At 36.2% G+C, this 26227-nt stretch overlaps 1 protein-coding gene across 1 annotated transcript in view; it reads right to left on the reverse strand.

Moving 5' to 3' along the window:
- Positions 1-3094: 3094 nt before the first annotated feature.
- Positions 3095-26227, reverse strand: part of LOC131166307 (ABC transporter I family member 6, chloroplastic) — a 51716-nt gene continuing 28583 nt past the window's right edge. The window contains exon 7 of the mRNA XM_058124742.1: positions 3095-3588. The gene's annotated coding sequence lies outside the window, so the exon portion shown is untranslated. The remainder of the gene's footprint in view (positions 3589-26227) is intronic.

Consider the following 26227-nt stretch of genomic DNA (forward strand, 5'->3'; position numbering starts at 1 on the left):
ATAGAAGACAGAGAACCCTTCACGCCTTTTGCAATTTTTGCGAGCCAAAACCTCACAGACAACCAAACTGCATTCCCCGACTCATATTTATCTTCCATGCGGGTTTTACAACGTTTGAGTCATAGTCTCCAAGAAATTATAGTAGGTATCAAACCGATGATCGTACCTTTTTGGGTAGATTTTTTTACACATCTAAACCATCTACTAATTTTCACCCTCCAAGGTTCATCTTCAAATTTTAGAATTCCCAAGACAGACGCTGCTCTCTTCCAAACCATACTGACGATGGATCTCATACTTAGAACATGATTGAGAAATTCCTCTTTTTTATCCACGTAGCAGTTGCAACATGAGACCATATCAACTCCCAATTTTCGCACTCTCTCATCTACAGGAAGATATTGGAACATGACTTTCTACATACATATCGATACTTTATTAAATAGTAGTTTATGTCAGACCCACTCTATCCACGGATACTACTCCCTTTAATTCTTATCACCTCCTAAGCCAAGGTAGTTGAAAATTTTCCATTTATGAAAGACTTCTAAATAAACACATTAGGCCCCGATTTGTGCTTTATGGACGACAACAAAATCTCATCCATTTTGGGGACCCCTACCAAATCTTTCAGCATATCAGTATCCCAATTCTCACACTTTTAGCAGTCTTGAATCTTAAGCTTAGGATGTTGGACCATGTAAGAACATTTCGTAAGGGGACCACTGCTCAACCACTTAACAAACTGAAAAGAAGTTTTTCCATCTCTAATCTTCACATAAACATTCTCATAGACCTCTGGCAAGACCTTTAAGATTGTCTTCCAAAACCGAAAGCCCATAGGAGTATAATTGATTGAAGCCATGTGACCTAGTTTAACGAATTTAGCCTTAAAGAAATGGGTCCAAAGATAATCCAATGACATCAATCTCTAAGCAAACTTCATGTGAAAAGATCTTTGAACGTCATTAAGGTCCCTTACTCCAACACCCCCTTCATCTAGGGGTTCACAAACATTTGACCAAACACACCATTTCATTTTCGTCCTACCATTACTCTCCCCCCCAAAGAAAAGAAGAGAGAATGAAATTAATATTTCTAATCACCACCAAAGGAATTGAGAGAACCACTAGCATACGTGTCGCCATGCATGATAAAACATGACAAATGAGGATGAGTTGACCTCCCTGAGACAGCAATCTCATCTTCCAACTCAACACCTTATTTCAAATTTTTGAAACCAATAGATCAAGCATTCTAGCATTAAGGCGACCCGAAATCAAAGGTAAACGAAGGTACATCGTTGGGAAATTTCCTTCCGCAAAACCCGTCAATTGTAATAGTCCCCTTCTTCTGAAATTGTTGATCTTGTTGGACAAGAAGAGAGGTGACTTCTCCTTGTAGATTAATTGACTAGACCAACTTTCATACAAATGTAACATCTTTGAAAGCATTTTCAAGGATCTCCTTTCTCCGTTAGCAAAAACAAACAAATCATCCGCACATAATAAATGAGAGATTAAAGGGGCTCCCCTCGGAAGATAAAAATTTCAAATCCTGCCTTCCTCAAATTTTTATTTTTTTTAATAATCTAGAAAGAATTTCTTCCATCAAAAGATCACCTTGCCGAGGGCCCCCTTTGAGACTTGAAAAACCCCCTATACATACCATTCATCATGATCGAAAACCATGGGGTCTTAACACATTGTGCTATTAAGTTACAAACATGATTAGAGAAGCCAAAACCCTCCAAGATCCAAATAAAAAATCTTCAGTCAACCTAATCATAAGCCTTATATCCACTTTTAAAACTATATTTCTCTCTTTACTCTTTCTGTTGATTGAATGGACCATTTCTTGTGTCGAAGTAATATTTTCAAAAATACTTCTACTAGGAAGAAAAGCTCCTTGCTTCGAAGAGATAATTCTATTCACACAATGCGTCAATCAACCTACAATAATTTTTGAAAAAATTTGTATGCGACAGAGCACATACTAATTGGTCTAAACTTTTCAAAACTTCTTGGATCCTTCACCTAGGGATAAAAACAAAATATGAAAACGTAAAAAATTTGAGTAGATGCACTACACTAAAAAATTCCTTAGCAACTTCCAGCAAATCCTATTTAACAAAATCCCAACAAGATTTGTAAAATTCTGATCCAAAACCATCTAGTCCTAGACTTATGTTTGGGAGCATAAATCATTCAAGTTTTGTGTTTCAATTTGTGTAGATTTGCACCATAAAATTGTATTAAATATTTTTATAAACTTACACGAGTCCAAATTCAACTCCCAATCCATATTTTCGAATAGTAACTATATGATAAAAAAGAGTACAATTTACTACTACAACATTCTTTTAGTTAATAGTACAGATATTAATTATTACCCCTAGCTCGATCCAATTATAAATAAGAAAAAACACATTACAGTTGGGCTAACTAAAAAATGATTAGCCCTTGATCCACAACCGTGACTCATATATGGGACTAACCATGGAACAATTGATGGGCCAATGTCTAAGCCGATTCAAATGGCCCAGGCCTTTTTTGGGGCTTTTTATGCCTTTGTTTGCAGCCCATGAAGCTTTTTGGAAGCTCTTATCCAGTTTGCCCCCATATAAAATTATATTCTTATTTTAGGTGTTTTTTTTTTTTTTTTTCCATTTATATATATACATAAACTAAACATCAAATGCTACGTTTCAGATTTTGCTTCTTCCCCTACTCTCTTAACTTTTCTTGAATTCACACACCAGTCTCGACTAAAACCACTGTTTTAATTATGGAATCACACTTGCACAGACTTTATTCTAAACAGCTAAAAAAAGGACTTCCAATGTACTGAACAAAAAATAATCCCCCAACCATGCGGAAACATCTCTTTCAAAAGGCTAAAATGCATGAGCAAGGGATGGGAATAAGAAACCTGACAAACACAAACATGGGGCATAGAAAACTAGGGAAACGCACTGCGACAACATTAATAATACAAGTTTAAATATATACAACAATGGTAAGATACACAATTATATAAATCATGATACCGCTTGAACAATCAATTATATAAGCCTCCCTTAACATTACAAAAATAAAACTAACCACTCTATGGATGGCTGAATTCATTACTCAGGGAAAAATGTCCATCCATACATATAATAATTTATGCAATGTTTAGTTTACTAATCAAGATTAGAATTAAAATGCAAGATATTAACAAATTAAGGTATTAGAAAAAAGAGGGAAAAATGTCCATCCATACATATCATAATAGATGCAACCCTTGGTGCACAAGACACTCTTGCCACATCAAGGGGTCTGAGGAGGGCACGGTGAATACAACCTGACTGGCACATTTGGAGAGGTGGTTTTCATCACTTGAACCAGCGGCCTTCTGTAACATGCTTACCATTGGATCAAGGATTGCCCCCCCATCTTAATGAGCTTATAAAATTGCTGTTGACTCCATCCCATGTTGCAAATGAACGGAGTTCGCAAGGTTTGATCCTCCCACCTTGTGCGAAACCGTCTGAAAGGTACAATGTGAAGAAGCTATGATCTCACCCGAAGATCCTATGAACACAACCTGCACAGTGGTGAGGCGATGGAAGAATTGGAATCTGTCCAAATGAAGTAATTGCTGCACTAGAAAAAATATATAAAAGGGGCATTTAGTTTGCAGCATAGAAAATATTCCCAATGACATTCACAGTTTCATTACACTGGGAATTGGATGCCTGGAAACATTTTGTTTGGTTCGCATTGTAATATTCTCAAGAATGTACACAGGATTCTTGTGTCAGTATTTGTTCAAAAAAGAATCCTAAAATGGTTTTCAAGAACATGATTATTGTACTTGAGGTGTATAAACAATATACAAAGAATAATTATATTTTCAACACTAAAACCTATGAAGCATTGTGCCTAATTAACTCCATGAATTAAAATTTTTAACAATCATAAATTAAAAATTCAACACTTGATGATCAAATTTGCATTAAAAAAAAAAAAAAAACACTAGAGGAAATATGGTCTCCAAAATTTAACCATTATATTATATTATTATAACATAATAGTAATATTACTTTCATTTTTATCAATAATTTATTGTTTTAAATATAATAATAGTGGAATATACTACATTATGGGGCCGTTGATGTTCATTGGACCAAAACAGTAAAGGGCAATCTAGTCCTAAAAGTTGATCCTCATGTGATTCCCATGAAAGTTATCCATGAGGGGGGGTGGGAATGGGATTCCCATTTTTGTGGGAATCCTTCCTTTCTAGGAACGTAAATATGCTTGCCATGTCAGATTCTAGTGCCCAAACAAATGTGGAAATTAGATGTATTGACAACACATTAAGGGAATCATAAAAGATGCTGTGAATCAACAGTGCCCTAAAGATAAAAATGGAGGCTTGCCTCGATAAAGTATATTTCAAAGATAAAAACTAGACTGGTATTCATATTTGATAGTTTCCCAAGCATATAAGCATTCAAGGCCAAGTTGACAAATGATTTGAAAAGTGTTAGATAATATGTATATTTGACTAGGGGTATTTTAGTCTATGCACATATATTAGGTTTAGGTTTATTTTTATCGTGTATTTAATCTCTTTGTACTTTGAGTTCTATATTACGTATTGAATTCTGGCTTGCCTGTGTGCAGCCCTCTCTCCCTCTTTGCAATCTCTATCCCTCTCTCCTCTCCCTTTTGCATTGTATTATAGTCTTAACATGGTATCAGAGCAGCCGATCCCCTTTGTGGATATTCGCTGCGAGGTCGTCGTTCAGGGTCTGCATTCGTTCGTTCGTTCGTTCGTCGTCGCTCAGCTTTCTTCCTTCCTGCACTGAAGTCGTCGTCGTTCGTCTCCGCCGCACTGAGTTCTGCAATCATACCCTCCTCGCCGTCGTCGTTCGTCTCCGTCGCACCCTCTCTGGAACCAGCATTGAGCTTTGCAATCACACCCTCCTCATCGTCGTTGTTCGTCGCACCCTCTCTGGAATAGCAACCTCCAAAATTGCACCCTCCTCTGCCTCACCAGAAATTGCAGACCGTCTCCGCCGGCACCTGTTTTTTGGCAGCCTCTTGGTTTTTTGCTCTACTGCATCAGTAAAGGTTATTTGCACTCAACACTGGTATCAGAGCCCATGATTTTTCCCCGGGATTCCGGGCATGTGGTGCTGCCAATTTGGAGTCCGATTCGTGAGGAGTTTGGAGCCCGATGTATGAGGGGGAGATTGTTGAAGTTGTCCCACATCGGTTGTGAAAGGAGTGTTAGCCTAACATGACTTTCAAATTTTCTTTAGATGATAACAAATAAAGGTTAATTTAACAAGTTATTGTTTAAGTGATGATATTTCAAGAAATCTTGTATAACAAAATTCAAAAGGATCAAAGAAATGAAAGTTCAAGATCACAAGTACCATAAAGTCAAAAAAAAAAAGCTCAAAAGGACCAAGATGTTCAAAACATGTGGAAGCTTAAAGAATATTGAAGCGTAAGTCTAAGAGAATTCAAAGCAAAGGTATATATGAAGACTTCAAGCTTAAAGAGTTTCTAAGTCTTTAGGATGACTTATGTAAGTACTTCATTATAAATATCATTTCGAAATGCTTTGAAGCTCATTAGGGGTTGATATGGACTTAGAGACCTTATTTTGAAAACCCCAAAAAATGCTTTTTAAAAGTAACAAAGCAAGATAGCTAAGAGTTTTGAAACTAACCTGAAAAAACAGTATTTATAACTATTTAGGCGACTGAGCTTTATACCTCAGGCGACTAAAGATTTTCCTGAACTATTTTTGAACAGGCAGTGTAGGATCAAGCGACTGACCCCTAAATCCTTAGGCGCCTAACCCTGTTTTAAACAAAAAACTTACACTGTGTTCAGAAGGATTAGGCGACTGACCCTCGTTAACGACTATTATTTTTGAAGTCTTTAAATTCAAATTTATATTGCTTGTGCCCCAAATTTCGTATAAACTTGGGAAACACACCAAGTGACTTGGGCAACACGAATTTAACACTTTTTGAGCTTATAAATACATGGTTTCTCAAATCAAAATATAACCAAGAAATTGAAAATTAGTTTTCAAAGCTCCATTGCTCACTCTCTCAAAGCTCTCTTGCTCACATATTCCTACTGAGATTTTCTGAGATATACCGAGTCTCTAATCACTCTTTTCTAAGCTCAAACTTCTGAGTTACTGATTCATATCAAGAGAAGAATTCCGGTGATACATTCTTGAGCTTCAAATCTCATTCTCTTTGATATTTACTTTGAAGTATATTAGTGCTATAAATTGTACTAACTAACTCTATCTGAGAGCATATCTTGTACAAAAGAAATCTTTCTTGTTTCCTGTTTTCTTTGACGATTCAGGGTCATTGGATCGTTGTACCGAGTGTGGGGTATCGCTTGGAGAGGGCGGCTCCATCCTAAAGAAGGGATTGTAATGGTTTGTTTCGCCCGCAAAGGAACGTTATAGTGGAATCCTTAGGTGGTCTTGCCTAAGGCGAGGACGTAGTTTGGGTATAAGCCGAACCTCATAAAAAACTCGGTCTCACTCTCAACCTTTACTCTTTAATTTTCCGCCTATATAAATTGTATGATTGTATATCTAAGTGCAGGTAGCTGAGACCATTGAGATTGAGAAAAACTATTAATTTAAGGAAGTACGTTGATTGATCGTTTGCGGAAACCTTAAAGGGAGTACGCTAATCAATCGTTTGCAGAAACCTTAGTTAAAAGGAAGCGCATAATATTCATATATACAGGGCTTTATTTAAACTCTAAGCTGAGTTTTGCAAACGCTGAATCAAGGAAGTGCTGCAGCTCATATAATTAGTTAAGTATCGTGTGTTTGATTGATTGGTTGATAGATTGTTATTGTTAAAGGTATTTGACTTGTGTTGATATTGAGTGTGGATTGTGGTTGGTTTAATTGAGCATTTAAAATCAAAACATTCTTGTGTGTTTGCTAAGTATACAAAAGGTTGTGAATTTGTAAAAAGACTTAAAAAGAATTTTATAAACCCAATTCACCCCCCCCTCTTGGAACTACACCTTAATTTTCAATTGGTATCAAAACTAAGTTATAGCAAATCTTAATTAGAAGCTATATAAAGGTCTAAATGGCACACCTACGTGTATCCCCTTTTGCCGAAGGATAATCCTCAACTAGACCCCCTATTTTCTGCAATGTAAACTACACATTTTGGAAACAAAGAATGAGAATATTAATTCAAACTATGGATTGGAGAGCATGGAAATTTGTCACACATGGTGACTTCATTCCTACTAAATTAGTAGATGGTAAAGAAGTGCCTAAAGAAGAACGAGACTTGACTGATAATGACTATAAAATGATGCAAGTAAACCCAAGTGTCATGGATGCACTATATTGTGCTTTAGACGTTAATGAATTCAATAGGGTCATGGCATGTAAGTCAGCTAAAAAAATATGGGATAAGTTAGAGGTAACCTATGAAGGAACGGTTAGAGATAGTAGAATTGACATTAGCGAGTATGAGGCCTTTAAGATGAACTCAGATGAAACTATCACTAGCATGTATACTAGGTTTACTCACATAATAAATTCCTTAAATGCTTTAAGGAAAAATTATTCAACATATGAAATGATTCGAAAAATCCTTAGAGGACTTCCTCCGATATGGGAACCTAAGGCCACAGCAATCACAGAAAGAAGAAACCTAAAAAATACCTACCTTGATGAGTTAATCGGATCCCTGCTCACATATGAGATGGCGATAAATGAAAGAGAACAATAATAAAAATAAAAAATCAATAGCCCTTAAAGCTGGAAAAGAAGGTTCTAGTGATGAAGACAAAGATAATGAATTAGATGATGAAGAACTAGCCTTTATTACTAAAAGACTTGGAAATTCTTTTAGAAAGAATAGGAAATTCCCTTGGAAATTTAAAGGATCAAAAACAAACAAAGGAGAAACAAACGTGAAAGAAACTAAGAATGAACCTGCTACGTGTTATAATTGCAAAAAGGTCGGACACATTAAACCTGATTGTCCACAGTTGAAGAAAAACAAGAAAAAGAAAAAGAAGGCAATGAAAGTCACATGGGATGATACAAGCTCTAATGAATCGAAGAATGAATCAAGCGAACAAGAAGTTGTCAACATGTGCTTCATGGCGCACAATGCTGAGGTAAACTCTTAGTTCATCAGAAGAATCTAGTTGAGAGTCTTGTAAGGATTCATGTGATAGTAGGCCCTCATACAAAGAAATTCAAACTGAATTATTTGCCTTACATAATGGATTCATTAAAGTAACTAAAAGGAATATAGCTTTGAAAGAACAAAATGAGAATCTTAAAAATCAGCTAGAATCCTCTAAATCAGCTAAAAAAGAAAAAGAATCGCATATTGATGACCTAATGAAGAAAATAAACAACATGTCTCAAGAATTGGTCAAACTAGAAGTAAATGATAAAAGCAAGAAAGACTTAGAAATAAGTGAACTTAAAAGTAAAATTAAAGATAAAGATAAGATCATTTACAATTTTACTATAGGAAAAAAGAATTTTGAAAAGATAGTTGGACAACAAAGGATGATTAGTAATAAAGAAGGAATTGGTCACAATGGAATTGAAAACAAAAGGAAGAAGAACTTATTATGGGATACTTTGTAAAAGAAGCAAAATACTACGCAAGTACATCCTCTACAAATATACATGAAAACACTACTTGCTACTTGTGTAGGAATAAGGGACACATAAAGTTTAATTGTTCACTTAAAAAAAGTATGTTAAAATAAAAAATGAATGGAAAGTGAACACTAAAAATAGATATGACTTAAAAAGAATTAAGAAGGTTTAGGTTCCATAAGTAATACCGTAAATTCTTCCTTGTAGGTATGCTTTAGGACCACTCCATCAAAGAAAATATGGTACTTGGACAGCAAGTGTTCAAGACATATGACTGGGGATAGAACAAAGTTCCCCACCCTAGTTCAAAAAGATGGAGGGTATGTGACCTTCGGTGACAACGCTAAAGGTAAAATCGTCGGGATTGGTAAAATAGGTAAAGAACCCTCCCTTACAATTGATGATGTGTTGTTAGTAGATGGATTAAAGCATAACCTTTTAAGCATAAGTCAATTTAGTGATAACGGGTTTGACATAATCTTTAAGCAAGATAAGTGCATAGTTCAAAACCCAAGAAAACATGAAGTGTTATTTACAGCTTATAGAGTCAATAATGTATATTGTAAAACCTTGAAAACTTAATCTCCCAAGATGTAACATGCTTAGCTGCCATGAATGAAGCCAGTTGGCTTTGGCATGGAAGATTAGGACATCCAAGCATGGATCTATTATCAAACTTATCTAGAAAGAAGTTAGTCAAAGGTTTACCAAATACAAAATTCATAAAAGATAAAATTTGTGATGTTTGCCAACTTGGAAAGCAAATTAAGAGAAGCTTTGAAAAGAAGAAACATATTTCTACTAGTAGACCCTTAGAACTTATTCATTTAAATTTGTTTGGTCCTACTAGAACTCAAAGCATAGGAGGTAAGCAATATGTTTTTGTCATAGTTGATGACTACTCCAGATTTACCTAGGTATTATTTTTGGCCTCTCCAAGGATGAAGCTTTTAACATGTTAATAAATTTATGCAAAAAACTTCAAAATGAAAAAAGGATATAGTGTTTCAAATATAAGGAGTGATCAAGGAAAAGAATTCAACAACAAAGAAGTTGAAAATTTTTGCAATGAATATGGAATTAATCATAATTTTTCAGCACCTAGAAATCCACGACAAAATGGAGTTGTTGAAAGAAAGAATAGAACTCTTCAAGAAATGGCAAGAACGATGTTAAATGAACATAATCTACCAAAATACTTTTGGGCTGAAGCGGTAAATACCGCATGCTATGAGATAAATAGAGTTTCAATAAGATCAAGTTTAAATAAAACTCCCTATGAACTTTGGAAAGGTAGAAAGCCTAATATTTCTTATTTTCATGTTTTTGGATGCAAATGTTTTGTATTAAATGATAAAGATGATTTAGGAAAATTTGATGCAAAAGCTGATGAAGGTATATTCTTAGGATATACATTAAAGAGCAAAACTTTTAGAATATACAATAAAATAATTACAATTTTAGAATCAATTCATGTAACATTTGATGAAGAAAATTCATTCAATAAATCAATAAAAGGTGAAGAAGTTCAAACTACTCAAAAATTAGAAGACTTAGAAATAGTAGAAGCAAAAGAAAAAGAAAATGAAGTAAATTCAAATAATAATGTTGTAGAAAATACTGAATTACCCAAAGAATGGAAATATGTAAGAAATCATCCGAAAGATCAAATAATAGGAGAACCATCACGAGGTATAACTACAAGATCTTCTTTGAAAACTCTATGTAATCATTATGCTTTCTTATCTCAAGATGAACCAAAGAATGTTGAAGAAGCTCTAAGTGATGACTCATGGATAATAGCCATGCAAGCAGCATTAATTCAATTTGAAAGAAATAAAGTATGAAAATTAGTTCTCAAACCGGATAACCAATCAATCATTGGAACTAAGTGGGTATTAGAAATAAAAAGGATGACAATGGGATTGTAGTAAGAAATAAAGCTAGACTTGTAACTCAAGGATACTATCAAGAAGAAGGAATAGATTATGATGAGACATTTGCTCCCGTAGCTAGAATTGAAACAATAAGAATGCTTTTAGCTTATGCATCTCATAAGGAATTCAAATCGTATCAAATGGATGTAAAGAGTGCCTTTTTAAATGGTTTTATAAATGAAGAGGTATATGTAGCACAACCACTGGGCTTTGAGGACATTCAAAAACCTAAATATGTGTACAAGTTAACTAAGACTTTATATGGTTTGAAACAAGCCCCTTGGGTTTGGTATGAAAGACTTAGTGGATTCTTACTAGAAAAGGGGTTTTCCAGAGGAAAGGTTGATAGTACTTTATTTATCAAAACTAAGAAGGATAACATGCTTATAATCCAAATTTATGTAGATGATATCATATTTGGTGCAACTAATGATGATCTATATAAGGAATTTGCTAAATGTATGCAAGAGGAATTTGAAATGAGCATGATGGGAGAATTGAACTACTTCCTAGGATTACAAATCAAACAAGCAAAGAATGGAACTTTTATAAATCAATCCAAATATATAAAAGATATGCTTAAGAAATTTGACATGGAAAGTAGTAAGCCCATAGGTACCCCCATGAGTACTTCCAAAAGTCTCGATAAAATGAAAAAGGAAAACCAATAGATATGAAATATTATAGCAGTATGATAGGAAGTTTTTATACCTAACAGCTAGTAGGCCAGACATAATGTTTAGCGTATGTATGTGTGCACGATTTCAATCAGCACCCAAAGAATCACATCAAATAGCTGTGAAAAGAATCCTAAGGTACTTGATAGGTACAAATGATTTAGGACTTTGGTATCCTAAGAACACCGGATTCGAAATGATTAGTTATTCAGATGCCGATTACGCAGGTTGTAAGATTGTCACCTTCTAGGACGATCCCTAGTATCGTGGTTTTCTAAGAAACAAAACTCCGTAGCTTTATCCACCGCTGAAGCCAAGTATGTAGCAACTGAGAATTGTTGTGCTCAAACCTTGTATATGAAACAACAATTAAAGGACTATAATCTAAAATATTCAGCCATACAAATTGAGTGTGATAATACAAGTGCAATAAATATCTCTAAAAATCCAATATCACACTTAAGAACTAAACACATCGACATAAGACACCATTTTCTAAGAGATCATATACAAAAAGAAGACACAGTACTTGAATTTATAAATACCAACGACCAATGGGCGGACATTTTCACAAAACCCCTTCCCGAAGAGAGATTTATATCCATAAGAAGAGAACTAGGTTAGTTACATAGTAGGGAAGTTGTTTAAGAAGAGTTAATAATGAGTAAAAAGAGAATTTTTAAAAGATTAAGGGAGTCAGGCGACTAAGCTTGGAAGCTCAGGCGACTGAGCGGTGTAAATTGGAAAAGTAGGTGCCTGAGCCATCAGACCTCAGGCGACTGATGTGCTACTGCACGCTGAAAAATTAATTTCATGAATTGTCAGGCAACTGAGCCAAATCTTCAGGCACCTGACCTCGCGAGTTTAATATATTTTAAGCACGAAAACCCTAAACTTTCCAGACTCCAGGCTACTGACCTCTGTTCCATCATTCACCCGAAGCTCCAACTCTTGGTCTCCCTTGACTCTTAGCTCCAAATCCCTCAAATCAAAGCCTCCCAATCACTCTCCTACACTTTTTCCACGGTTTCTAGGGTTTCACTTGGCTGGTTCGTTTGATCCTCTAAAATCAAAGATGCCTCGCACAAAAACCACGGCAAACTGAGTTGCTTCCTCAGGGAGAGTTGATAATAACGTTGAACAATGGCTTGTAACTCATCAATCGAGGCATCGATACCGATCTCATCTTCGTTCTACGGAACCAATTTTGGTAAGGTCATAGATACCTCCTTTGATTCAGAATTTCTGGAAATCCTACCAATGTTTCGGAATATTAGTTGGAAGAATTTTGTAGCCTATCAATCCAAAGGCCTGTATCCAAACCTAGTAAAAATCTTCTATGCAAATATGATACATGGAGAAAATGTACTAACCACCAAGGTTAGGGGAAAGAAGATAGTTTTATCTTCACAAATTTTTGCTTCTATTTTGCATATTAGCCTAGGAGAATTTGAGTATCCAGCATTTGCTCAAACATAGATTCTAGAGCAAGGTTTTACTCCCGAGGAATTCTTGCCACTAATTATGGTAGAGGAACCTGTTTACTTTGGCCATCCTCCTATATACAAACAACTGAATTTTCAAGTTCAAATACTTCAAAAAATCATCACAAACAACATACTATCAAAAGCTGGTTCATATGATCACCTCTCCTACATAGATTGTTTTGTTTTATGGTGTCTGCTGAAAGGGAAGAAACTAGACCTATCTAGCTTAATTCTAAAGTGGATGTGGGCAAAATTAGAAGCTAGTCGAGTCACTCTTCCGTATGGTGGTGTTCTTAACCTTCTCTTTGCTCACCTCAACGTTACTACCCCTACTGAGTTGTTCATAAAACGTACATGGTACAACCTTTTAAATTCCACAACCCTGAAACAAATGGGATATGAAAAGCATAAGCAGTGCTGGTTTTTGAAAGGAGGACGACCACAAAGGCCAGCAGTTGTACCTCCTCCACCTCAAGATCAGCAACAATGACTTTCAGCTAACACTCCTTCTTGGTTTATCCCCTTCCATCATGAATTCACTACATTCAGCAGAGATATGCGTTCAGGCCTCCAATCACTTCAGGAGAACGTATCCTCACTCCACACCACCTGCTCTTCACTTGACCAGCGCCTTACTCGCATAGAGCAGCATAGGGCTAGCTCACCTCGTAGTGTTGATCCCACGGATACCAGTTCTACCCCTCGGAATGATGCTTCATCTGATGATAAATCTGAGGAAGGAAGTGAGGAGGGTGATGAAGATGAAGCTGAAGCTAACGATTATAATGATGATGATGATGCTAAGGCTTGATCTATTTTGTGTTAAAGTCTTATCTATGTATTGGCTTAGTCTTTGTGTTGCTTTGTTTGCTTGTTCTTTTCTTTTAGTTTGGCTTGTAACTCCCTTGCTTATGGCTTTTTGTAATTTTTAATGACTATATGACTATGCTCTTTATGTGCTAACCTAAGACTCTTTGTGACTATGCTCCTCATTTCTTTTTGATTGGGGAGAGATATTTTAGAGAGCAAACATGAGAAGAGAGTATCTTAGAGAGCAACCATGAGAACATGAAAGCGTGGCAAATATGTAAAACACATAATCTTGACATGAGATATAGCATAGAGGAGTAAAAGCAAAAATGAGCATAATGAGAAAAATGAGAACATAAGAAGAATGAAACCATAAGCATATATGTTGACATGAGCTATAATGCATTAAAATATAATATACTTGATTGTGACTTACTGAATTTTGAAACTTACTTATATTTGAAATCATCATTTTTCATAATTGTTAAAAGGCATGCTTATTGTAAGGAGGAACCTTATTAAAGTTCTCTCATCTTTGCTCCTTATTTGTCATCAAAAAGGGGGAGATTGTTGGCCTAACATGACTTTCGAATATTGTTTTGACGGTAACAAATAAAGATTAATTTAAAAAGTTGTTGTTTAAGTGATGATATTTCAAGAAACCTTGTATGACAAAGTTCAATAGAATCAAAGAAATGAAAGTTCTAGATCACAAGTACCATAAAGCCATACTCCATCAACAAAGTGATCAAAAGAAAGCTCAAAAGGACCAAGATGTTCAAAATATGTGGAAGCTTAAAGAATATTGAAGCTCAAGTCTAAGAGGATTCAAAGCAAAGATATATATGAAGACTTCAATCTTAGAGAGTTTTTAAGTCTTTAGGATGACTTATGTAAGTACTTCATTATAAATATCATTTTGAAATGCTTTGAAGCTCATTACGGGTTGATATGGACTTAGAGGCCTTATTTTGAAAACCCCGGAAAATACTTTTTAGAAGTAACAAAGCAAGATGGCTAAGAGTTTTGAAACTAAACTGAAAAAATAGTATTTATAACTATTCAGATGACTGAGCTTTAGACCTCAAGCGACTGAAGATTTTCCTAAACTATTTTTGAACAGGCAGTGTTGGATCAAGCAACTTACCCCTGAATCCTTAGGCGCCTGACCCTATTTTAAACAGAAAATTTACACTGTGTTCAGAAGGGTTCAGACGACTGACCCCGAAGGGTTCAGGCGACTAACCCTCGTTAACGGCTATAATTTTTAAAGTTTTTAAATTCAAATTTATGTTGCTTGTGCCCCAAATTTCGTATAAACTTGGGAAACACTCCAAGTAATTTGGGCAACACGAATTTAACACTTTTTGAGCCTATAAATACATGGTTTCTCAAATCAAAATATAACCAAGAAATTGAAAATCAGTTTTCAAAGCTCCATTGTTCACTCTCTCTCAAAGCTCTCTTGCTCACATATTCTTACTGAGATTTTCCGAGATATACCGAGTCTCTGATCACTCTTCTTTGAGCTCAAACTTCTGAGTTACTGATTCATATCAAGAGAAGAATTCCGGTGATACATTCTTGAGCTTCAAATCTCATTCTCTTTGATATTTACTTTGAAGTATATTAGTGCTATAAATTGTACTAACTAGCTCTATCTGAGAGCATCTCTTGTACAAAAGAAATCTTTCTTGTTTCCTTGTTTTCTTTGACGATTCAGGGTCATTGGATTGTTGTACCGAGTGTGAGGTATCGCTTGGAGAGGGGGCTTCACCCTAAAGGAGGGATTGTAATAGTTTGTTCCGCCCGCAAAGGAACGTTATAGTGGAATCCTTAGGTGGTCTTACCTAAGGCGAGGACGTAGACTGGGTATAAGCTAAGCCTCGTAAAAAACTCAGTCTCACTCTCAACCTTTACTCTTTAATTTTTCTGCCTATATAAATTGTATGATTGTGTATCTACGTGTAGGTAGCTGAGACAATTGAGATTGAGAAAAACTTTTAATTTAAGGAAGTACATTGATTGATCGTTTGCGGAAACCTTAAAGGGAGTACGCTGATCAATCGTTTGTGGAAACCTTGGTTAAAAAGAAGCGTATAATATTCATATATACAGGGCTTTATTTAAACTCTAAACTGAGTTTTACAAACGCTGAATCAAGGAAGTGTTGCAGCTCATATAATTAGTTAAGTATGGTGTGTTTGATTGATTGGTTGATAGATTGTTATTGTTAAAGGTATTCGGCTTGTGTTGATATTGAGTGTGGATTGTGGTTGGTTTAATTGAGCATTTAAAATCAAAACATTCTTGTGTGTTTGTTAAGTATACAAAAGGAGGTGGATTTGTAAAAAGACTTAAAAGAATTTTATAAAGTGTGAGGGATATAGCCTTACCCCATGAGCTAGCTTAATATTCACCCCCCCTCTTGGGACTACACCTTAATTTTCAAGGGGTTTGGTGGTTAGTTATTAAGTGTGAGGGATATAGCCTTACCCCATGAGCTAGCTTTTGGGATTGAAATCAAAGTTGCACCACCACTTTGAAATGAAAGATTTGGGACCCCTAAGATACTTCCTTGGCATTGAGGTAGCCTATTCTCCTAAAGGTTATCTCCTCTCTCAGTCTAAATATGCAGCTGATATCATTCACAAGGCTCGTCTTACTGATACTCGAACTATAGAAACTCCTCTTGAACTCAATATTCATTATACCTCTTCTAACGGGGTTCCAATGGCGGATCGAACTTTATACCGTACTATTGTTGGCAGTTTGGTTTATCTCTCCATTACTCGACCTGATATTACATATGCAGTTCATATTGTGAGTCAGTTTGTCTCCTCTCCCACTACGATCCATTGGGCTGCTATTCTCCGTATCTTACGTTATATCAGAGAGACATTGTATCAAAGTATATTATTTCCTTCTACATCTACTTTGGAACTTCGTGCTTATTCTGATGCTGATTGGGCTGGAGATCCAACAAATCGCAAGTCCAAAACTGGTTTCTGTGTTTTTCTTGGTGACTCTCTCATTTCCTGGAAAAGCAAGAAGCAATTTGTAGTTTCTTATTCTTCAACTGAGGCTAAGTATCGTGCCATGGCTTCAACTACTGCTGAAATAGTTTGCTTGCATTGGTTACTTGCTGACATTGGTGTCTTCCTTGCTGAACCCACTCCTATGTATTGTGACAACACCAGTGCTATTCAGATTGCTCATAACTCTGTTTTTCATGAACGCACTAAGCATATTGAAATTGATTGTCATCTCATACGTCATCCTCTTTGCCTTGGTACCATCTCTCTCCCATTCATTCCCTCTACCATATAGTTGGCTGACTTCTTCACAAAGTCCCACACTACTAGTCGGTTCCAGTTTCTACGCGGCAAACTCTCGATGCTACTTGGTGCGCCATCGTGAGTTTTGAGGGGGGATGTTAGATAATATGTATATTTGACTAGGGGTATTTTAGTCTATGCACATATATTAGGTTTAGGTTTACTTTCATTGTGTACTTAATCTCTTTGTATTTTGAGTTTTGTATTACGTATTGAATTATGGCTTGCCTGTGCGCAGCCATAGTAGTTAAAAGCGCGCCTCCTAGGCGCAAGGCGCAGTGAGGCGAAGAGGCTTCCGCCTCATACCAGGTGGGGCGAGGTGACCTGCAAGAGGCGGCCTTAGGCGAGACGAGGCGCAGTGGAGCACGAGGCGCAGTGAGGCGCGCCTTGTGAATTTTTAAGCCATTTAAAGGAGAGAAATAGCCCAAGCCAGACCCGTATCCCTCATTCGACTCAAACGAACAGAGCCCTAGCCCCTTTCGACCCTTCGAAGCCCTTCGTGAGTTCGTTTGCGAGCCTTTGAACCAGCCAGAAGCCTTCGCGACTTCATCTTCGAGCTTCGAACCAGGATCGTGAGAACATCTTTGACATTTTGAAGAAGCACGACCTGCGCGACTTTGTTTCGAACCAGCCAGAGCCCTCGCGAGTTTGTCTGCCTGCCTTCGAAGCAGTCGTGAGTTCGTCTGACTGCCTTCGAGCACGACGTGAGTTCGTCACGTCGCCTTCAACATTTCGAACCAGCTGCGAGCCTGCGAGATCGTCTTTAAGCTTCGAACCTTTGTAAGTCTTCTTCTTCTTCTTCTTCTTCATCTTCTGCTTGCATCCTGCTGCCTGCTGCTTCTCTTCTTCTTCTTCTTCTGCTGCTGCTACTGCTTGCGTCCTGCTGCCTGCTGCTCCTCTTCTTCTTCTTCTTCTTCTTCTTCCTGCTGCCTGCTTGCTGCATGCTGCTGACTGCTGTTTTTTAATTTATAATATTTAGTTTAATCAATGTAAGTTTATAAATTATAACTAATACATAATATTTATTCTTTTTACAGAAATTTAGCTACTGTTTTTTAATTTATAATATTTAGTTTAATTAATGTAAGTTTATAAATTATAACTCATACATAATATTTATTCTTTTTACAGAAATTTAGCTACTGTTTTTTAATTTATAATATTTAGTTTAATTAATGTAAGTTTATAAATTATAACTAATACATAATATTTATTCTTTTTATTGAAATTTAGCAATTGTTTTTTAATTTGTTTGGAAATGCATTATGTAAGTCTTAAATTTTAAATGGGTTATTGTCTAGATTAGGCTATTAGCTACTAATACAAAATGAGTTATTGCCTAATTTGCCTGAAATATATGATGCATTGTTTTTTCAATTAGGATACGGAATACCAAGTCTAAAATCTTAAATGGATTCTAGTTCTGGATGTGAGGCCTCGGCAAAGAAAGATCCCGCATAGAAGTATGCACATTTGGAGGATCAGAAAAATAGAAATAATTTGACTTGCAATTTTTGTAATAAAGTCACAAGGGGAGGAATATTTCGGGCAAAACAACACATTGTTGGAGGATTTCGAAATGTGAAAGAATGCTCTAAGTGCCCTGCTCATGTACGTGAGGAAATTAAAGAGTATATGTTGAAGAAAGATATGGAAAAGGAGGAAAATGAATTATTGCCCGACTTTGATGATATAGATCATTACGGTGAAGATGAAGAAAATAAAGTTCAAGAAATTGGCATTCGTGGCAAGAGAGTGCTTACTAGTGATGGAAGTAAAAGATCATACCAATCCAACTTGAAGAAACCAAAACAGAAGGGGCCTATAGACTTGTTTTTTACTCCTGATCCAAAGAAAGCGGTTCAAGCTAGGAAAGAAGGGAAGATGAAGCAAACATCAATAAATGAGGCGTGCAAGAAAGAACTAAGAAAAAAGGCAATGGGAGATTTTGCTAGGTGGATGTATGATGCTGGAATACCATTTAATGTTGTGCGTCTGAGCAGCTTTGCGGTGGCACTTCAATCGATTGGACAATATGGTCCTAGAATAAAGCTACTTAGCTATCATGAAGTGAGAGTTCCTTACCTAAAGGAGGAAGTTAGTCGAATGTAAGAGTTGTTGAAGGTCCATACGGAGGAATGGACAATATATGGCTGCTCAATTATGTCTGATGGTTGGAGAGATTTGGTTGCTAATAAGGACATAATAAACTTTTTAGTGAACTCTCCAAGGGGATCAGTATTCATCAAGTCTATTGATGCTTCTAATATTGTCAAGAATGAAGATAGAATGTATAGATTACTTGATGAGATGGTAGAGGAAATTGGAGAATCAATTGTGATTCAAGTGGTAACTGACAATGCGTCAAACTATGTTGCAACAGGTAAGAACTTATTTTTAGAACTACTTTCTATAGTCTATATATTGTTTATTTTAATATTTTAATGGCTTCATTCCTTGATTTTTGAATAGGGAGATTGTTGGAAGCAAAGAGGCCACATTTATATTGGACACCGTGTGCTGCTCATTGCATTGATTTAATTTTGGAGGATATTGGGAAGATGCCTTCAATTCATGCAACTTTGAAAAGGGCAATTTTTTTGAATGGCTATATCTATAACCGTGTTGGCGTTGTCAACTTGATTAGACAGTTCACTGGAGAAAAGGAGTTACTAAGACCTGCAGTTACAAGATTTGCAACTGCCTTCATCACCCTCCGTTCAATCCATCTTCAAAAGAACAACTTGAGGAAGATGTTTACTTCTGAAGATTGGAATACTACTAAATGGGCAAAGGAGGCGGCTGGCAAAAGAGCAACTACTATTGTATTGATGCCTACTTTTTGGAGTACCATCGTCTATGCTCTAAAGTCAACAGGTCCACTTGTTCGTGTACTCCGTTTGGTTGATGGGGAAAAGAAGCCTGCAATGGGATACATTTATAAAGCAATGGATAGGGCTAAGGAAGCCATAGCTAAGGCTTTTGGTGAGAGAGAGGATAAATTCAAGGAGGCATTTGAAATTATTGATACGAGGTGGGGATGCCAACTCCATCAACCGTTGCATGCAGCTACACACTACTTGAATCCATAATTTTTCTATTCAAACCCCAACATTTTGCAAGATGAAGAAATTATGACGAGTTTGTACAAATGTATTGCAAGGTTACTACCAACTATTGAAATGCAAGATAAAGTTTCAAATGAGTTGGAAAAATACAATGCCGCTAGTGGTGTCTTTGGAATTAGTTTGGCAGTGAGACAAAGGAAGACAAAAGCACCGGGTAAAGTGGCATTTGTACTACCTTTTTCTTTTTGAAAATTATTTTTGCTATTTACCTAGTAGGTATTCATTTAAAATTTATTTCATAACAGCGCAATGGTGGATGGCATATGGATCAACAACTCCAAACTTGCAAAAGTTTGCTGTGAAAATTCTTAGCCTCACGTGTAGTGCTACCGGCTGCGAAAGAAATTGGAGCATATTCCAACATGTAAGTCATTAGTATATCATGGATTAATTATTACAGAACAAGAACTACCAATCTACTGCTTTTTAGAATCATTATTAACCATATTACTTTAAACTTTTTGCAGCTTCATAGCAAAAGGAGAAATAGGCTATCCCAGCAACGCTTGAATGATTTGGTATTTGTGAAATTGAGGCGTCGATACGACAAATGTGACACCATTGATCCCATCCTCCTAAAGGACATTGATGATAGTAATGAATGGTTGATTGGTAGGATGGATGGTGATTCTGATGAGGATGATGAACTTGTGTTTGAAGATGATAATTTGACTTGGGATTCTGTTGCTAGAGCTGCTGGACTAAATAACCCCCCACATCACACTAGATCAAGAATAAGTACAAATATGCCATCATCGTCTAGAGGAAGAGGAAGAGGAAGGGCTTCATCTAGTAGTGCAACCAGTGCTAGGGGTCGGACCACAACGTTGGAACTTGTAGATGAGGATGAAATCCAAATGGATTGTGCAGAGGAGACGGAAGAGGAAAAAGATGTTGGAGAAAACAGTTCTGATGATGAAGAGGAAGATGATGATATCTTCGTCGACTTAGTTGATGATGAGTGATGAGTGATGATTAAGGAGGATTTTTAGATTTTATATTTTGAAATTTATTGTACTCTTTTCTTTTGATGTTGAACTATGTTGAATTGTTGATGCTTTTGGGCTTCGTCTTGGCAATTTTATTAAATTTTTAATTTTGTTATTGAATGTTTTGGCATTTTAAATTCTAATATCACTAGATATTCATATGTTCATATATAAATTACCCCAAATAGATATTTTACACCATTTTAATAATTGTGCGCCTCACCTTCCTGAGGCGTGCGCCTTCGCCTCGCGCCTCGGCTTCAAAGACCCTTTGCGCCTCAACTCGCCTCACGCCTCTGACTACTATGTGTGCAGCCCTCTCTCCCTCTTTGCAATCTCTATCTCTCTCTCTCCTCTCCCTTTTGCATTGTATTATACTCTTAACAAAAAGGACCAAAGGCTTGGGCATGCAGTTTCTTGAAGTTCTTGGGCATAATGCTAGTTAACAGCTATGAGCCATCTCATAAACCTACCACTTTTTGGGATTCCTACTGGCTATTGCATCTAAGTCAGTATGAGGATGGAAAGTAGCTGAAAATTTCAAATAGGGTGCCAACTAGATTCCAAATAGCTTTCCTGAGAAATCCAATGGATTTCGCAGCCCTAATAAACATTATTGAAGTGGGCAACCCATGAAGCTTAACAACCTCACAGGAAAAAAATAACTTAACCATGTGAAATCCATCAGGGCCATTTTAGAATATCTATTAACCACAGCAAGAATAGAATAAGTAGAATAAGAAATAATAACTGAGGGAGAGATAGAGAGAAGAATAGAATAAGGGAGGAGTAGAGAAAGCGTTGCAGGCAAAAAACAGGAAGTAGAAGCAGAACAGAGAAAAAGGTAAGAGAAGGAAAGAAAAAAGGAGGGAGGAGAAGAGAAGAGAGCAAGGGCTGCAAGGAGGGGGGGTGGAGAAGGTTAAGAGGACACCGTCCTGAATTCTGTTAACAGTTATTTGGTCATTTAGTGTAATAGTATGTGCTAGAGTTATGTTAGTAAGTTACTAAGGGTATTATGGTCATTGGCATGTACTTGACATGTATTATAAATAGAGGGAAAGACCTATCATTGATGTTAGGTCTTCCTTTTTACCCAATTATTCAAAATGATACCAAAGCAAGATCCGACTTACACCCTAAGTGCATACCAACACCAAACCCTCAACCTCAAACCTAATCCAAACCCTAAACATCAAACCTGCAGCAGTAGAGGGATTATTCGCACCACCAAAGACCAGAAGCAAAGCCCAGGAGCTGCCAGAAAACACTGCAGTTGCCAGGAAATCCCAGACACTGCTGTCCTGTCAGAAACTCAAAGAAATCCTTAATATTTTGCAAAAATAAGCACATAGACACAGAACCTGCCGATCTGGGATCTGCAAAAACTTCATATCAAGGGAGAGCCCAACAGTGCCGGCTGGAAGCCAGCAGCTTCAACTCCACGCACTGGCACGTGAGAGCACTTTGAGCAAGTTTTTGGCTCTGAGTTTTTCCAGAATGGTTTGATTTCTTTCATAGATCATAATATCAACATGTTGGTCATGTTTTTTGTTCAAAGATTCAACCTTATTCAATCACTTTTGGCAATTCCTTAGTTGTTCTTTGGAATTGTTTAAGTGACTGATTGGTGCATTGTAGCAGTGGCAGTTTGCATAAGCTAATTTTTTAGGGCTGTAACAGTGCTATCTCCGGTTGTTGGTGACTCGTTCATGGTTGAATCAATGGTTGACTCATTTTTGGTTGTTTCAGTAGGTCCAGAAGTTCACTTTTGGAATTCCAAGAGCATTTTGTTCACTGTGTGTTTCTGATTTGCAGCTGTATCAAGGTTGTGTGTGTTCGGATGACATCCTCAAATCCCAAAAGTGTGTCTCTCGTCAGTCCCTTGTTCAGGTGAACGATGTACTATAACTGTCTTGGAGGAAGAGTATTCAAGGTTCCTACAATATTAGGCATCTCAACAAGCATCTCATCACATCGCATCTTGTTCTCAGAAGGGTAATCCTACAATCTGTATGTCATCTAGTATCTCTCCCACTAGTTCTCAGATTATTGACTCTGCTACTACTGACCATGTGAAAAGTATAACCAACTTCTTTTCTGTTCTCCAATATCCCAAAAATATACGTCAAAATACCCTTGCTGATGGGCCCACTACTACAGTTATATGAATAGGAATAGTAAATCCTACTCCCCACATCTCTTTTTCTTCTATTTCTTACATTCCTAAGAAAGAGAAAGAAAATTGGTCTAAGGTGTGAGGCTCGTGGACTTTACTACTTTAAGTTGCTGTGTCTTCCCATTGCCTGCCTGCACAATCACTGCAACACCACCTCAAATCCATTGTCGCCTTGATCATCTATCCTCGATAAGTTGGAAAGCTATTTCCTACGTTGAGTTCTATGGCTAGTCTTGAGTGTGAGTCTTGTCAATTGGGAAAACATCATCGTGTTCCCTTTGCTTCCCATGTCAACAAACGAGCGGTTAGTCCTGTCATGCTAGTCCATTATGATGTTTGGGGTCCTAGTCGTGTCACGTCAAAATTGAGGTCTTGGCACTTTGTTACATTTTTCAATAACTAATTTAGGATGTCTTGGTTGTATTTAATGAAAGATCATTCTTCATAGTTTCATATCTTTTGAGCCCGTTGTTCTCAAATAAAGACTCAGTACGATACGCCAATCAAGATAACTCGTGGTGATCAGTACTCAATTTAGTACCTATATGACTAATTCTAGCATGATTCATTAGTCATTTTGTGCCCACATTCCACAATAAAATGGAGTTGTAAAATGGAAAAATAAACATATTCTCGATGTCTATTGTACCTTATTGTATCAAATGAATGTCCCTAAAAATTTTTTTGAATGATGTTATGTTCATTGCTTGCTCTCTCATCAATAAAATGTCATCCTTTGTCCTTGGTGGTAAAATCCCATATTCAATTATCTTCCCAAGGCTCCTTTGTTCTCATATATTTGGTTTAGTGTCCTTTGTCCATCAATTAACTCCAGGAATGGATAAGTTGGATCCTCGTGCTATCAAATGTATTTTTCTAGCGTATTCCTACACTCAAAAGGAATAACGATGTTATAGCCCTACTTTACATCGATTCTTTGTCTCTGCTGGTGTCAACTTTTTAAAGTTTACACCATACTACTCTACTTAACTCCACTTGTAATGCACTCAATGACCTAATTTGTTTCACACATAGTTGGTCCGAAGTCTGAATTAAGAAGAAGGGTTGCATTAGGTAGCTAACAGCTAGCGTAAAACTTGTCAAATCACTATGATATGAGTCCCTACCAATTATTCACTGCAGCGCAGCCTACGAGCGACGCATTTCACTTATGCCACCCCAGGTGTAGCGAAAAGTAGGCAATGGTGGGCTAGGTCATCACCCCGAAGCGACTCAAGTATGGTCTCAAATATGCAAAGGTTCCCGCATTATTTTGGACATGGGTGGGTAAAAAAGTTAGTTCAAGAGACTATGATTAGATTAGCAACTTGGAATATAGGGATAGTAACAGGTAAAAGTATGGAGTTAGTAAACATAATGATTAGAAGAAAAATTCATGTAATATGCCTTCAAGAAACTGAGTGAGTAGGGGAGAAAGCTAGAGAAATTGAAAATTTAGGATTCAAAATTTGGTACACTAGAAAAAAAAAACATAAGAATGGGGTGGGAATCATTGTAGACAGAGACTTAAAAGATAAGTGTTGTTGTAGATGTCAAAAGAATATGAGTTAGAATCATAAAAATCAAGATGGTCTTCGCCCAATAGATAATCAATGTTATTAGTATTTATGCTCCTCAAATAAGCACTTGTGCTCCTCAAATAAAAGCTTAGAAGAAAACCTTAAGAGACAATTTTTGGAAGATATAGGTAGGCATTATATAAGGGGTGTAAGAATTGAGAAAATATTTATAGGAGCTGATTTGAATGGACACATTGGAAAGGACAATAAAGGTTATGAGAAGATACATAAAGGACATGGATATGGAGATAAAAATGAATCTAGGGATATGATCTTAGACTTTGTCATGTCATATGACTTTATTTCAATGAATACTTGTTTTAAGAAAAGAGAAAAAGTGAGAACACTTAACAACCTTCAAGAGCAGACAAAATAAAATTCAAACAAATCTTTTCTTAACTAGGAGGCTAGATCGTTTATCATGTAAGGATTGTAAAGTTATCCAAGATGAAAGTTCAGCTATACAACATAGAGTTTGTGTTAGATATATGAATTAAAAAATGGAAGAGAAATGATAATATAAATCAATGCAAGTGAACTAAGTGGTGGGACCTAAAGAGAGAAAATATAATACAATTTGAAATGATCAAAGATGGTGATTAAGCAAGGAAGGATGGTGTAGACACAAACATTCTTTGGAGTAGGATAGCTAGATTTATTAAAAATATAGCAAAAGAGATATTAGGTGAATCAAGAGAAAGTTTGGTGGTGGGATCAGGATGCCCAAAAAGTTGTAAAGACAAAAAATTTAGTATAAAACATATGTAGAAACATAGAAATCTTTAAACGTATAAAGAGGCAAGAAGAGATGCCAAAAAGGTCATTAGTGAAGCTAAACATAGATAATTTAATAATATATATGCTAGATTAGATAGGAAAGAAGGGGAAAGAGACATATTTAAACTTGCTAGAGCTAGAAAAAGGAAAAGCAAATACTTATGTAATATGTATAAAAAATGAGGATGATATTGTCTTAGTTAAGGAAGAAGACATAAAAGAAGGTAGCGAATTTACTTTAGTAAGCTATTTAATGATGTTAAGTTTGCATTGAAAAAATGAAAAATGGAAAAGCTATAGGACTAGATAACATCCCAATTGATGTTTGCAATTCTTAGGTGATGATGGAGGTATATGATTAAATAATATATTTAACATAATTATAAAGACTAAGAAAATAGTTGAAGAATGGAGGAAAAACACTTTAATACCAATATACAAAAAAGGAGATATTCAAAATTGTAATAATTATCATGGAATTAAACTTATGAGTCATACAACGAAACTGTGGGAAAGAGTAGTTGAACAAAGATTAAGGTTAGAAACAAAGGTCTTAGAAAATCAATTTGGTTTTATGTCTGGGAGATCTACTACAAAATCAATATATCTTTTAAGAAGATTAATGAAAAAATTCAGT

Source organism: Malania oleifera, chromosome 10 (genome assembly GCF_029873635.1).
Source record: "Malania oleifera isolate guangnan ecotype guangnan chromosome 10, ASM2987363v1, whole genome shotgun sequence".
NCBI lineage: Eukaryota > Viridiplantae > Streptophyta > Magnoliopsida > Santalales > Ximeniaceae > Malania > Malania oleifera.